At 44.8% G+C, this 15,340-nt stretch overlaps 1 protein-coding gene across 1 annotated transcript in view; it reads right to left on the reverse strand.

Annotated features, from left to right (window-relative positions):
- Positions 1-268: 268 nt before the first annotated feature.
- SOCS5 (suppressor of cytokine signaling 5) overlaps positions 269-15,340 on the reverse strand; it is a 79,148-nt gene continuing 64,076 nt past the window's right edge. Inside the window, exon 5 of the transcript XR_013230961.1 lies at positions 269-15,159. The gene's annotated coding sequence lies outside the window, so the exon portion shown is untranslated. The remainder of the gene's footprint in view (positions 15,160-15,340) is intronic.

Genomic DNA, 15,340 nt, shown 5'->3' on the forward strand with positions numbered 1-15,340 from the left:
TGACACATGTTAGTCGTATCTCATTGTAGTCACAGAATGATGAATATTCCTACAAGGAATCACCCAAAGAAAGGAATGGAGTTCTGGGAGGGAGACAACTACACTGTGGTGGAATGTGTGTACATGCAGGAGCAGCATTTCAGTATTAAAATGGAATGGATCATTCGTAACTTCTGCATATACTGACAAGTGGGAAGGGAACAGCTTATAAGATGGCTGGACCTCCTTATTTATGCTTCACCATCAATTGGTGTGTCATTTGCCCCACCCACCCATACCACTTTGGGCTGTATCAGAAACTTTTCTGCCACCATCATTTTGGCAAGCCACACCAAAAGAAGAAGAGACGCTGGAGGTTTTGTACCTCACTTTTACTATTCAAAGGAGTCTCAAAGTGGCTTACACTCACCTACACTTCCTTTCCCTAGGACAGCCTGTGACGGAGTTGAGGCTGAGAATGCTCTGGGAGAACTGTGACTGGCTCAAGGTCACCCAGATGGCTGCATGTGGAGGAATGGGAAATCAAACTTGGTTCTCCAGATCAGAGGCTACCACTCTTAACCAGGCTAGCTCTCAAAAAGTAGTCCTTCCATATGAAACTGAGCACTCCTACATCACACCTCAAACTGCAAGGAAAGTTGATTCAAGCTAGATGAGATGCTCTGTGATATAATGTCATATGTCCTGTAGGTTGATAAGTTTTTAGGTTCAAAGCAGCCACAGTGTAAAGCAGCATATTTTCATTAAAAGGTAGGCCAGAAGTTTCTTTCTTTTTTTTAGTATTGAGCATCTGTGGAAAATGCAAGGAAACAAGCAGATGTTTTACCTCATCCATCTCCCCAATAACTGAAAAGGAGCTCCCATTTGAATAATGAACACAATGTGGTAAAATAGGGGAGAGAATCTGCACCTGGTTAAGAAATAAAAGAAGAAATACAGAAGATCAGCTCCTATTTACATGATAGCCCCAACTCTTCACCTTCATAGCTCCAGCCTAGGATCTATTTCTTGTCATTTTAAGAAGGGTGGGAACTGTCTTTTGACTATGCTGATCTGCAAATCTCTCTCCCCTCCCTTTAATGTTCCACATCTCAGCTGAGGTTTTGTTCTATGGCGACGCAACCATTTACACCAGGCATGAATTTCCCCTTTTCAAAAAATGTCCTATCTTTTACTGCCAAAGTCAAAGGGCATGTTTAGCTATAAGGATCAGAAGAAAACGCACATATTTCTCCCCAGACATAACTAATCCTTTTGTTTGTATTTGTGACACTGCATGAAACTTCTCAGCATTCGACCGAATTAAGGCGACTGCCAAACGGAAAAGACCAGAATGTCACTCTGACAAATTATGATAAGCACCAGGTTTGTTAATGCACATGGAAAATTACCAAGAGCTCAGCAAATTCTTGAGTTTGGAGAATGTTCAGGGCAGGAACGATTGGGGAGGGGGGAGCCACCCAGTAACAACAATCAGGGCACGAATGGCTGGGAGCAGACAGAATCCACATTTGGAAATGGCCCCGGTCCCAGCATTACTCCAGCTTTTCACTTACACTGATTTTACTGTGATACAGAACTAGGAAACATCTGTGTGAACAGCCATGTCTACAAATGGGAGGTTTTGGCTTTGGAACAATCATAGTAGCATTGTCCATCTCTTGGTGGGCCTTGAAGATCCCAAGAGATCATCTCTCCTGGAGAAAATTATTTCTTTGGAGGGTGGAGGCATCATACTCTGTTCGTGTCTCTATCCAAATCTCCCACACCTTAGACTCCACTGTCAAACCACCAGGAATTTTGTAATCCTGATTTGGTGCCTAAATCATAATTTGGCCAAAACAGCCCCATTAACATACTTCTGCATTTGTTTTAATGTTGGTTGTGTTCCCCTACCTCTTTTTTTGTCAGGGTCACACAGAGATATTTTCTTGTCAAGAGTTTCTTAATGGGCTGAGCAGCCCCCTGGTCTCCAGCCTTTTGGCTGTTCCTCCACAACCCCAAGGCACTTCCTCGCTGTAATGTCCAGTTATTTCATTAAGGGCTGACTACTCTCACTCCAATGGTGCAGCTGAAGTCACCTCCTCTGAGGCAGGGTTGGGACTGGCTTTGATCCAGCCTGACCCCAAACCCCAACAATGCTGTTGGAGAAGCTATTTGCAAATATTTGCACTTAAAGCTAGACTGTCCTGAGGCAAAAGGGCTGCAGTTCCTTGTGAGGCATCCAATTGTTTTCTTAGCCTGTCAGAAGAATAATCTTGAGATGCCACTTTGGTTGGCAGGCTGCCCCTGGACCTGTTGTGAATTACTGGGGAGGAAGGGGGGTTAATTATTTATTTTCTCCCTGAGGGCACCCAAAGCAGGTTGCAACAACAGACATTTATTTATTTTACAAGCCAGTTTTGTGTAGTGGTTAGGAGTGCGGACTTCTAATCTGGCGAGCTGGGTTTGATTCTATGCTCAACCACATGCAGCCAGCTGGGTGACCTTGGTCTCGCCACGGCAATAATAAAACTGTTCTGACCGAGCAGTGATATCAGGGCTCTCTCAGCCTCACCCACCCCACAGGGTGTCTGTTGTAGGGAGAGGATAGGGAAGGCGACTGTAAGCCGCTTTGAGCCTCCTTCGGGTAGGGAAAAGTGGCATATAAGAACCAACTCTTCTTCTTCTTCTTATATTTATCCTATGGCATGTATGTAGTATAGTCAGGAGACCCAAGGATTGTTTGGCAGCCCAGCAGGAGACGTGTGAAGGTGGTTTGCCATGGCCTGCCTTTGCGTCACAACCCTAAAAGTCCTTGGAGAAACTACCACCCAAATACCAGCCAGGGTTGCCCCTGCTTAGCCTCTGAGAGGAGACTGGGCTTGCCTGGGCTATTCAGGTCAGGGAACAGGAAGACAAATTATAAAACAGATGAAATAAAAATAAACAAAAACATGCCCAAGTGGGTAAGAAAACAATCGCTGGTTCCTCCATGTGCATTGTCTGCAAACCACAGGCTAGCAGCCAAAGGGCCAAGAGTGTGTTGATTCTTGCTCTTCAGCTTGTACCCAACCTCAAACTAAGTGTCTTGTGTTTTTTTTTCCTTTCCCTCTCCCTTATGGCTGCAAGAGTAACACTTTTAGTAGTAGCAGCAGTAGCGTGAAAAAAGCATCATATAGACCGATTATGCACGGCAATGGCCACACTGGGCTGCCGCTGATCCCTATCGGTGGGGCAGCATGCCCTGCCATGTCCTGTGCATGCACAGGGTCTGCCCCAGAGCTGTGTAGGCACACGCACAACTTCACAGCGGGTAAGTTCCACTATGCATTGTGGAGGTGGTAGAATCAGCTGGGGGACACACATGGGGATCCCACCACACAATGGTGGGAGAGTGGCATGCTGCTACCCCACCATTGTGTGTGTGTGGGGTAAAAACTCCCCATTTTGCTCCGTAGCACCGGAGCTGAACAGAGCATTGTGTGTCTCTGCAGGGACACTGCTGGGGGAGGGGGGCTTGAAGGCCCAGCTCTTCCCATATGCTGATCCTGATCCTGCTGGGCCTATGATAGCCACTGTGGCAAGAAAAAGAATGCGGAAGACTCCACATTCCTTTGCCGCGGGCCATCAGATGTCGTAATGTGGGCAAGGGGCAGGAGGGGGCCTGGTTGGGGATTAGCCCCGGTGTCATACAGGCACCAGCCAGCCCTTCCCTACCCATGCACAATCGGTCATAGTGAATTTTCAAGTTAGCTTTCAAATTCACCAGAGCTCTTATTAGTTGTAGAACTTAAGAAAACAAGAAGCAGGAACAACACATGAGTGCTGGTGCTGGGCTAGTCTGTGAGATGGAACAGAGGCAGCATTATACAGATGCAGGTTGGTTCGACCACACTGTGCAAAAAGATCTCAGGCTCCAACATATTGGGATGAAGGAGCAATGGCTGATACAAAATTGAAAAAGCCTGGAAGTATTCTGCCTCTAGCATCCAGGAGAAAACATGGCCTCCTTATAAGACAGACAGCAGAAGTGGATACCACTAGAAGCTATACTGCTTCTGTCTTAATCATGTAAAACCGCACAGATGTTTTGATCTACCTACCAAATTTGTATTTTTCATGTATAATAACCCAAAATAGCCAGCAGTGCATAAAACCAAAGCCAAACAAACCCATGCTGAAACACATCACCACGAAATATGTCTCTAAATCACATTTAAATATAATATCAACTTTATAAAAAATATACACATTCAAATACGATTTTATACTTAAGTGTTGCAACAGGAATCCTATAATCTTGCTGTTTTGTTGAGGAGCCTCTTTTTAATATGATTTTGGTACTGATAGAAGAAATTCTATGCCTCTGTATATTGAATGATGGCAGATTTCATTCAGCATGTTCCAGTTGTTAGTAGGAAACATCTTAAAACCTCAAACCACAGAAACACCAACACTAATGAACTGCAATGAAAGCTTAGAAATAATCACTATAAACACAGACTTAAGGCTGGTTCTTGAATGAATCAGGAGGAAAACGTCAAATTATATGGGATATCTGACACACTCAGTTGACTTTTAAGAGCTCCTAATAAAAAACAAACAGGAAAAGGTAATGTTTTATTTAATAAAACAGCATTTTGTCCTCTAAAGAATTTTCTAATCTAAAAAAAGTTACTAATACAAATAGTTTTTACAGGGTAGAAGACAAGATTCTATCTAAAATGGCTAACTTCTTCCATCAAGTTTGAAAAAAACCTAGGAAGAGCAAATGCATGCTTTACGAAGCCTATCCCTTGGCATAAACACCTACAATCCTTCCAGGAATTCCAACGGCCTATGGAGGGGGAGGGGAATCCTGTTCCTTTAACAGAAGGATACTAATGGTATCAAGATAATCCACAAGGCTGCTCTTTCCTTGTCTCTGTGCCAGTGACAATATTTGCCAAGCACTTTCAGGATCAAAACAAGGGCAGAAACTGGGTGGCTACCAAGTGGCAGTTGTACAAGTCATCTGTGTTTAGGGAGGGATTCTTCTCATTCAAAGTAGTTGGCACTACCCATCCTTCGAAAAAGCACTTGTGGGACTAAACTGGGCAACTTCCTACAGCTGAATGGTATCAGCCACAGGGGGCAAGGGTTAAGCACCAAGGTGGCATGCTGCATGCTATTCTGCTTTGCTGCTTAAGTCACTCAATGCGCTGACATTTCACAGTCCCCATGGATGTCAATGGAGCTTTCATGCCCTATACATCCCACTGACGTTCTGCTACAAACTGGCCTTGGTTATGTAGTTTTCCAGCCCATGCTGCATGGGAATTTTTCTAAAAGGAGAGCCGTGTATCATAAATCATCATTCTGCCGAAGTACAGGCTAACGTTACTGGTACCCAAAGAAGTAAAAAAGAGTTACTGTGGCTGCTGAATCATCCTTTGTAAAACTGATTTTTGGCTAATAGCTAGGAGTGATAAATCAATGTTTCCTTAAGGGGAGCTAATGGAAGGACATTTTCCATAACGTCATGGAATCTTTCTCCAGCTTTTAGGATGCAATGCCCATCAGAGTTTGAGGGCAGAATGGAGGGACAGTGAGAAGAAGGAAAGCATCTGATGGGAGGAGAGAAGTTTGAACTGGGATAGACAAAAATAGAGAGAGCAGCGGGTTTTCACATGATCGTTCTAACCTGGAGGCTGTTAGTAGTTGACAGGGACAGGAGTTCCACACAGCTTTTCCTCCCATTGACCGTTTATGCACTGGAGGTTTCATGCCGGGCTGCAGGCTGGAGTTTTAGTCGTGGCAGGTTGCTCTACCTCTTCCTGCACCCACACGGGGCAGCATTTGGCCTGGTGCACCTCATCCAGCCTCGATTTGTGCTCCTGCATGGGAGCTGGGGCAGTAAAGTTCCCAGTGCATAATTGGTCATTAACAAGTCATCTCTGAAGCACTAGGGCCATTTCAAACAGTGCTGCTTTCCCCTGCCCTTTCCAATTGACTCCAATGATTGCTGATTCCAATTGACTCCAATGGTGCTGCTGTAGCGCTGTATCACTCAGCTTTGAACGCAAAAAAACCCTTAAAAATGGCAAGGTGGGGTGGGAGTGGCACTGCAGGAAGCACAAGGGACATTTTACAAAGCACACCACAGCCAGTCAGAGACACATGGAAGAAGTGAAAACCAGAAGAAAGCAGTTTGCATCAATTGAGGTTCAACCCCACTTGGCTAACCCAATATAAGCGAGTTTGTCTGAACAGATAAATAAACTCCACTAGCAGCAAAGTCTGCAGTACACTTTGCCTCTTTAGAATACATTAAATAGAACTAGCAATAGAAGCTTCCGCTAGGTAGATTTAGATTGCCTTTAATGGCAAGGTAGTATAACCAGAAGATTCATACTCATTGGTCGGCCACTGTGCACTTGCCAGTGTGCTTTTGTATTCCTGTGATTCAAAATTAACAATTTTGATTTTCCATCATAAAACCAGGAACAATTTTGACCAAATATGAAGACACTTAGGAGATGGTCAAATATTTTAACTGAAATGCTTATATCAAGAGAATGTAGTATTTTTAAAATATCAACCAGGAATATAAGCATCTTTCATAAGAACATGATTTGGGGGACGTGATCTTTCATGATCTGTGGAGCAAGATTTTGCACCATTTCACTAATGCATACCTAGTTCAGTTGGTTGGGGGGGGGGGGGAAGGGAGGGCCTAGTACAAACAGACAGCAGTTTTCTGTTTTATTTGGCCTGGGATCTGAAATGATGTTACATTTGAACTGGCACTCCCTGTGCACTTCTGAGTTACCATTTGCACAGCAACCTAAGCAATAGGAAACGGGGATAGATCATTGGGAGGGGCCAATTCCCCTGCTCAATTCAGGATCAGCCTCCATGAAATGGGGTGAAATATAAGATTGGGGAGTGGCTGCAGTCCTTCCCCTCTACAGCACTCCTGACAACTCTGTAATAAAGATTATGTAATAAATAAACTGTATATTAAATAAAACAGAACTTTAATGGGCTTTTCTTTACTACGTGATGTTTTAGGTGAGATCCAATATGGTGTGCTGTTTAAGAGTGGCTGACTGTGATCTGGGCTTGATTCCCCCCTCTTTCACACAGAGCCAGCTGGGTGACCTTTGATCAGTTACACTTCTCTCAGAGCTCTCTCAGACCCACCTTCCTCACAAGGTGTCTGTTGTGGGGAGAGGAAGGGAAGGCGATAGTAAGCCACTTTGAGACTTCTTTGGGTAGTGAAAAGCAGGGTATAAAACCAACTCTTCTTTTTCTTCATCCTTACCTCCATGGCATGGAAAGCTTCAACTGCCCATTTCTGCTCATTCACTCTTTATCAAAGGGTCATTTCCCCCTAGCTCAAAGTAGCCTGCCCGTAGGTGACAGAAGCATTTGTGACAACAGGACTTGCCAACAGACTTAAGTCCCCCCCCCCTGCTTTTATTTGAAAAAAGGCCTCCAGGATATCTATCTACAGACTAGGGCTATGCATGTTTGCATGGCACAAACGATCTAGTTTACTGAATCTCTACCATTGACCATTCACTGTGATTAACTTCCGGGCTGAGCACAAATTCAGACCTCCAGCCTTCACGGGGGTGGGGGGAGTGCTCTTTTCCATGGTGCTGTATCATCCTTGTTGAATTTGGAGAGATGCCGCAGAGTGAGCAAATATTTCCAGTAGGTCAGTGACTTCATGAGACCGCCTGGAATAGCACAGGCTGGCTGCAGAGCTGGGAGAGACTTTACATGCACTCATGAAATACATGGGTAGTATTTCCCCCTATGAATGCAGGCACTGTTATGAAACACATGACAGCCAGTTCTGTCAATGAACTGCAGATTTAATATTTCTCTCCAATATTTGTATAATTTGTTGGCAAACAAATGATGATAAAAGAGAAGGAAGGTAACTGGTATAGCTGTGAGGGCTCTGTCGCAGCCCAGTTAGGTTCACTTATTTTTAATAGTGGCATCCGTGATCCAGTGTTAAGCTTAAAGGTAAAGGTAAAGGTATCCCCTGTGCAAGCACCGAGTCATGTCTGACCCTTGGGGTGACGCCCTCTAGCGTTTTCATGGCAGACTCAATACGGGGTGGTTTGCCAGTGCCTTCCCCAGTCATTACCGTTTACCCCCCAGCAAGCTGGGTACTCATTTTACCGACCTCGGAAGGATGGAAGGCTGAGTCAACCTTGAGCCGGCTGCTGGGATTGAACTCCCAACCTCATGGGCAAAGCTTTCAGGCGGCTGCCTTACCACTCTGCACCACAACAGGCTCTTGTTAAGTGTTAAGCTTACGCTGATTGAAACCAGTGCTTGAAAATCTATCTGGTGAAACCAATAGAGCTTAAATGTGCCTGGCTGTCCCTGGGTTCGACCTCAATCCACAGTCTCCATGCCATACTGAGGGTTTTTCCTTCCCCCTTGTAACAAAGTGTGGAGGAAAGAGGGAGGAGGCCTGCTTGATCCTTAATCCTATTTCAGAGCAAAATAAGCCTCTCCACATGGTTGTTTCACCCAAAGAGAAATGTATTTATTTATTCATTTACACCCCTACCTTTCTACCCAATAGAGACTCAAAGCAGCTTACATTGTTTCTCCTCTCTTCCATTTTTATCCTCACAACAACCCTGTGAGACAGTGTGACTGGCCCAAAGTCACCCAGCCAGATTCCATTACACGATTTAAACCCAGGTCTTCCAGAACGCTTGTCAGCACTACACAAGCTCTCCTGCATAAGTTATATACCATTATATACCATCTGAGCCACACTGGTGGGGGGATATAAGAGTAGGGAAGCTATGGGAGTGTTTTTGGGTTCTAGACTGCCATTTTGTTATGAATTTTGTACCTGTTTAATTCTGTAAGCTGCCCCTAGCCAACTTTGTCAGGAGGGGTGGGATATAAATTGGATGGATGGATGGATGGATGGATGGATGGATGGATGGATGGATGGATGGATGAATGAATGAATGAATGAATGAATGAATGAATGAATGAATGAATGAAAAGTCTGTTGGGGAGGCAAAGTGAAAAATGTATCAGGAAGGAAAGAAGAGTTGGTTTTTATACCTCCCATCTTCACTTTTTTTTAAGTAGATTTTTATTTTCCAAACAGAACAGAAAGAAATAAAATTGTTATCATTAGTACATCATATTTTATATACACACTATAGTAACAAGATATTAAGAATAACCTTCTTCTAATTCTTCTTCAGCTATCTATTTAGAAAGTTCAAATAGGGAGCCCATTGTTCTTGAAAGGCTTCTTCAGTTTTCCTGTTGACCATCAGTGTCAGTTTGGCCATTTTGACCAGACCGACCAGCTTATTCAGCCAGTCTTCTATCGATGGTAATTCTTGTACCTTCCATTTTCTAGCTATTACTAATCTGGCCCATCTTCACCTTGAAGAATTTCAGTGTGGCTTACAAATATCTTACAGTCTCCTCCCCACAATATCTTACCTCCCTCCTCCCCCACACCTACTTAGAAAATAGGTAGGTGTGGGGGAGGAGGAAGGTAAGATATTGTGGGGCTGAGGCAGTTGTAAGAGAACTGTGACTGGCCCAATGTCACCCAGAAGGCTTCATGTGGAGGAGTTTTTAGTGGCCAGACCCCTCCTCACTTTGCCCACAAACACCCTTCACCAGGATTGCCTACCTGATGCTTTCACCTCAATCTGCAATCGCTTTTCCTAGCTTGCATATACAAATGGATGCCAGTTTGCATCTAAGCTGACCAAATGTGCTATCTGCTCCCAGGCAGAAACTGGAAACTGCACATGCCAACCCATTGCCATGCTTCCAGGAGCTGCCTAGACTCTCTGAATGAGATCACTGTTAGCCCGCAGGGAGCTGATAACCGCTGACTCTTTCACCCCATTCTAAACAGCAGTGCATATCTGCAGGTCAATAGGACACCTAACAGTATTGTTAATCCCATCAATGCTAAAAGCTTTTCCCTTCCCTTCACCCAGCAAATTTCAATTAGGGAATTCACTAATATGCCTGCCACACCTAGTTAGTATTCTGTCCCACAATCTAGCAGTTGTCAAGAAACCGCTTATGCTTTTAGTCTCAATAACGATTCACCAGGACAATCACAGGTATTGTTCCCACTTTAGGAGACCTCTGGGGTTCTAGCCAAGGTTTTGTCTCAGCTCAGACAAGACCACCACATGCCCACTAGTTTCTTTATCATACACACATAATCACGTACATTGTTTTATGGGCTACAGCAGCCATTCCTTAGCCTCAAGATACAAATCTGGCTATTTAAGGCACATGCCAAAACCCCTGCGTGTTTGTGTGTTTTTGGATCTGATACACACATCCCTACACATTTGTAGGCTACACCCGTCTCCGGAGAGCCTGGTAGTTCCTCCTTTGGACTTCTTCACATATATACTTTATACTTTCCCCTTTATTTCTCCGTATGGCACCATCTCAACTCTGTTTTTCTCTTGTGTGTGTGTTTAGTTTCATTTTTGCGCAAGTCTGGTAATTTAGTTCAGCCATTGTTCTCAATAAAATTCACTTTGTTTTCAATCTAGTCTAGCTCACTGAAAGCTTCTAAGGCAGCGGTTCTCAACTGTTCTGAGTTGGCGACCCCAACTGTGGTGGCAGCGGGGTCGGTGTGCGCACAACAGTCAGGCAGCATGGAGACAGCTATTGCCATGGCTCCTCCACCGCCGGCCACCGCCCGCTGCCACTGCCCGCCGCCTGCTGTCACCCACTGCCACCTGCTGCCTGCCGCCCTCTGCCGCCACTTGCGGCTGCCTCCGCCTCCGCCTCCACCAGCCACCACTGCTGCTGGACACTGCTGCGGTGGCGGCAACCAACCTGGGGACCCCCCAGAAGGGGCCAGGCAACCCGAAATGGGGTCCCGACCCACAGGTTGAGAACCACTGTTCTAAGGGAATCACGCTGGTATAATCTGTAGAGATCCTGTTGTTACCCTTCTCACTAGCTAGATTCCCTCACTGAGTGGGAAATCAAAGCCAGTCCTCCAGATTAGAACCTGCCACTCTTAAACACTACACCACACTGGTTGAGATGCAATCTGCCTCCTCTCAGACTTGTAATCTGCACCAGGTCTGAGACCTTTTCACTCTCACATGCATATAGATGAGAATTCTGCATTGCTCAGTGGCAACAACATAGCCATTCTTAACATGGCCAATGAGTATTAAACAACAGAATGAATGGGAAAATATGCCTGGCTGGCTGGAGAAGAAATGTTCTGAGTTATAGCTGAAGTTGCCTCAGTCAGGGGTGAATTGCTGTGCAAAGGTTATCAAACCCTCCCTACTTTTACAGCTGCCATGGAGGATGGGCTTCATCCCAGCCTTCTGGGTTGATTGTGGGTTGCCTCCCTCCCCTGGTAATGCCTTTGGGGAAGGGGAGTAAGAAAAGCTGAAACTGTTCATTTTTGCACTGCAAAATTTGGACAATTTCCAGACAGAGTGCCAAATTGCACTTTGTGTCCTGCCTGCAATTGTGGGATAGTAAATGGTGCTTTTCCTCCCCTCCCCTCTGTGCCACCAAGTCTTGCTTTCCTCCCTACTCATTAGTAGAGGAAAATGCACAAGAAATAGCAATGTGCTATTTTACCCACTGCTCCTCGGCCTGTCAATCAATGGAGGCAACCTATCAGGTGTTTGTCTCCAAAGTTCCCTCCGAGCGTGATTAAAAAAAACAAAAAACCTGAAACCAATGCATGGCAATGCGTACTTTTGGCATCTCAAAAGCTTGTCCTGGAGACACCTTTGCTTGGCTCCAGCAGAGCATTTTCATGAATGGATTCCCAATTGTACCACTTTCTGAAGTCCCTAACTCTCCAAGGCCATTCAGGGTCTCCAGAAGGACTGGAGGAAACAGGCCATGCAACATTTGGGAGAGCAGGACTGGGCTGGGGAACAGGACTGACCTTTTCTAAACTGAAGTCCATTGACACAAATTCCACAACCCCCACAAGGAAAAGACAACAAAAAGTGACAGGCATTACGACATCAGTTTGTGTCTCCAGGGAAATAAACAAGAGTCCTCAGCCCATGATCTCATGGGAGGATTTTCACATATGACACATCCAATCACCTCTAACAGCCCATCAACTTCCTAAGGGTAAAAGAGCAACTTAGAGAACTCTCAACCAGAGGAAAATTTTAAGAGCAGCAAGAGACCCGTTAGTTGGAAGGTCAGCCCAGAAAGGGGGCAGTAAACGTGTGAAGAGTTGACAGTTTTTACTGTTACTGTAATCATGTGTGTGCACTTGGAGGATGCAGAATTTGATTTGTGTGTGTTTGTAGGTGTTCACACCCTACATTCTGTGGCATATTTGTCACCTAACAATTGCCCTTTCCCAAGCTAATTCTTCCCCTCGGCAAGTCTAGGCAAGTAGCTTGTGTGTTTGTGTGTATGTACACACACACAATTTTGATCTGAATTGTTGAATTATTTTGAAAATGTCCACTTGCCTGTCGGTGTCAAGACATTTGGCTAGGCATTTGTTCATGGCTGTAAAAGCTGACGGTGGTGGTCAAGGTCACATCAATTATGACCCTGCTGAGTCTCAATAGTTAGCTAACCTGTGGGATACATTTCGCATTGAATCAATTACCTACCAAATAAATGGCAGAAATAAATGAGAAAACAGTATAGATAAGTTCAAGCCAAAAGCATTTATGTGAGTTTGGTTCCACTTCATAGGTTATGTAGATCAGTGGTCCCCAACCACCGGGCCACGGCCCAGTGCCGGGTGGCAAAGGCCTCAGCGCCGGGCCGCGGCTCCCTCTTCCCGCCCCCCCTGCAGCGAGAAGCTTCTCAGGCCGCGAGCAAATCGCGCACCCAGCAAGCTTCTTGCTTTGGTGGGGGGGGGGGGAGAGAAGCTTGCCGGGCCGCAAGGTAATCGGCTGCTTCAGCGGCCGATTTCCTTGCGGCCTGGAGGGGCGGGGAGAGGGAGCCATGGCTGCCAGCATGCTGGCAGCGCGAACGCGCATGCGCGGACTTGCTACGCATGCACGTTTGCGTCCAGCGGGGGCGCAAACGCGCACACGCGGCAAAGTCCGCGCATGCGCGTTTGTGCCGGGGCTGCCGCGCGTGCGTGGGGCCCCGGGTTGCCGTCTCCCCACACCCCGGCGCAGCGGTCCACAACCTACAAAAGGTTGCGGACTACTGATGTAGATAAACTAGATCCACACACATTGCAGTGCCATCCAAATTCCATTTGATTTGTCGTTCTTGAGCACCGCCTTATAAAAAAAAGATGTGTTTTAATTTGCCCCTGTATATGAACTTTTATGATTCTCACCAGATTTATCATTTGGTAAATTATTACTCAGGAGATAATAGCTTATTTTTTTTCCTTTTACTAATTATTATTTTTAGTTGTAGCAACCACTATTTCTTTTGTTAGGTCAATTTTGTCATGTTAGGTCATGTCATGTTTATTTGTGACGTTTCTAAAAGTAGAATAAATAAAGTGGCGGGAGAAACTTTAGGCACCCTTCCCCAAGGCTCTAGTCAGATTTGTAGCACCCCACTGCTGCAGCAAAAAACCTCCCCAGGACTGTAGCTAATAAAAACACAAGAGCCCCCCTGGACCAGACCAGAGGCCCATCAAGTCCAGCATTCCATTCACATGGTGGCCAACCAGCTTCCTCTGGGAAGCCCACAAACAGGAAGACTGAAGCAGCGTTATCCCAGCCAATCATAGCCCATTGCCACCAAGCCTAGACAACTTTCAGCATCCTGTCTCCCTGGTTCTTTAGGAGCATCCCAAATTGTCTATGTGGGAATCACAGCTCCACCTGGAGTCCTAGTTAGAATTTTTTTAAGGATGCATGCACTTCCCATCCACCCACCCACCTCCCAAAATCTGGAATGTTCACATTAAAACACGAACTCCAGTGACTGTTTCTGTTCATTTAGCTTTCTTCCTCTGTCAGAAAGATATGATCTACATAAGGAGAGGGACCCAAGGAGCTATGTGACTTGAATCAGACTGAGCCTAGTTAATAGACTTCCCCTGTGAGCTAATCAATCGTGCCAAAATAAAATATTGTACAAAATGGCCACGCTTGGCTGGCTTTATATTTAAAAAAAATAATAATAAGCCAACGAAGATGGCATCAGAGACCACTTTTACTTGAGAGAGGGGAAAAATTCAAAGGGAGGAAGGGGGAAAAATAAGCCTGGTGTGTTATTTTGGCTGAGGCTTCTGAAGTTTTAGCTTACTTTGGAAGCATTGGTGTATATTGCTTGTGTTCCCTTGAATAGTATTTAAAAGGAGTCTGTCAGACAGATCAGCTCAAAAGTGCAATTAAAACCAGACATATGAACTAAGTTGGGTTGCCAACATGCCTGGAGAAAAACGTCCTGTCCCTTTGGTAGAAGCATAATGTGTGGGAACAGGCACCTGAAACTTTCCATGGCACAGAGGTAAATAACATCACCCAGAAACTAACAGATCATTATCCCTCCCTTAAAAGGACAGGGCACTTTCTCAGGAAATTGCTGATCCCCCTCACCTTATGCACAAAATAATCTGCAAAATGTAGGTGTGACTGGATTCAGTAGATCATCTGGACCGCCTAGAATCATAGAATAATAGAGTTGGAAGGGACTTCCTGGATCATCTAGCCTAGACCCCCTGCACTATGCAGGACACTCACAAGCCTACAATTGTCTTCTGCCAGTTCATGAAGACTTATCAGTTCCATCTGATGTTCCCTTACTGACCCTCCTTCCTGTGCATGTTTTAAATGAGTACGGATTTTGTTTTCTGTTTTTTTACTATCTTTTTTTTTTACTATTTGTTTCAAAAACTTGTTTTAGTATTGTTGATGTAATGCTACTTTGGGGATCCTAAACTGGGTAGAAATATTTTAATTAAGCAATAAATAAGTACTAGGACAGAGGAGCAGTTTTTCCTGTACGATCTGATTGCTAAGTTTTAATTACAGATATAATATATTGTCAATTAGAGTCATTTGAGAGGGACAGTTAACAAGGTGTTCCTGCTTAACTAGGCAGTGGATTTTAAAATTTTTCTAATTATTTGTAGTATTAAGTACTTACATATCCATTGATGGCAGGCAGCACTGTGGAAGTGGCATACTCACACAGGACAGAATGCCTCTCCTGAGATTATACCTGCTAAAACACATTGTGAGAATAATTAAAAAGCAAAGAATCCATTGTCCCTTATGAATGTTTTCATATGCAAATATATGTAGATTTAATTAATCTGATATGGATAATTTAAAATAGTGCCTGGGATAGATGCAGATAGGAACTGGTAGACTGTTCTTTGGAAGTTGACATCAGCAGCCTCCCA

The sequence above is a fragment of the Paroedura picta genome, chromosome 1 (assembly GCF_049243985.1).
Source record: "Paroedura picta isolate Pp20150507F chromosome 1, Ppicta_v3.0, whole genome shotgun sequence".
NCBI classification, from domain to species: Eukaryota; Metazoa; Chordata; class Lepidosauria; order Squamata; family Gekkonidae; genus Paroedura; species Paroedura picta.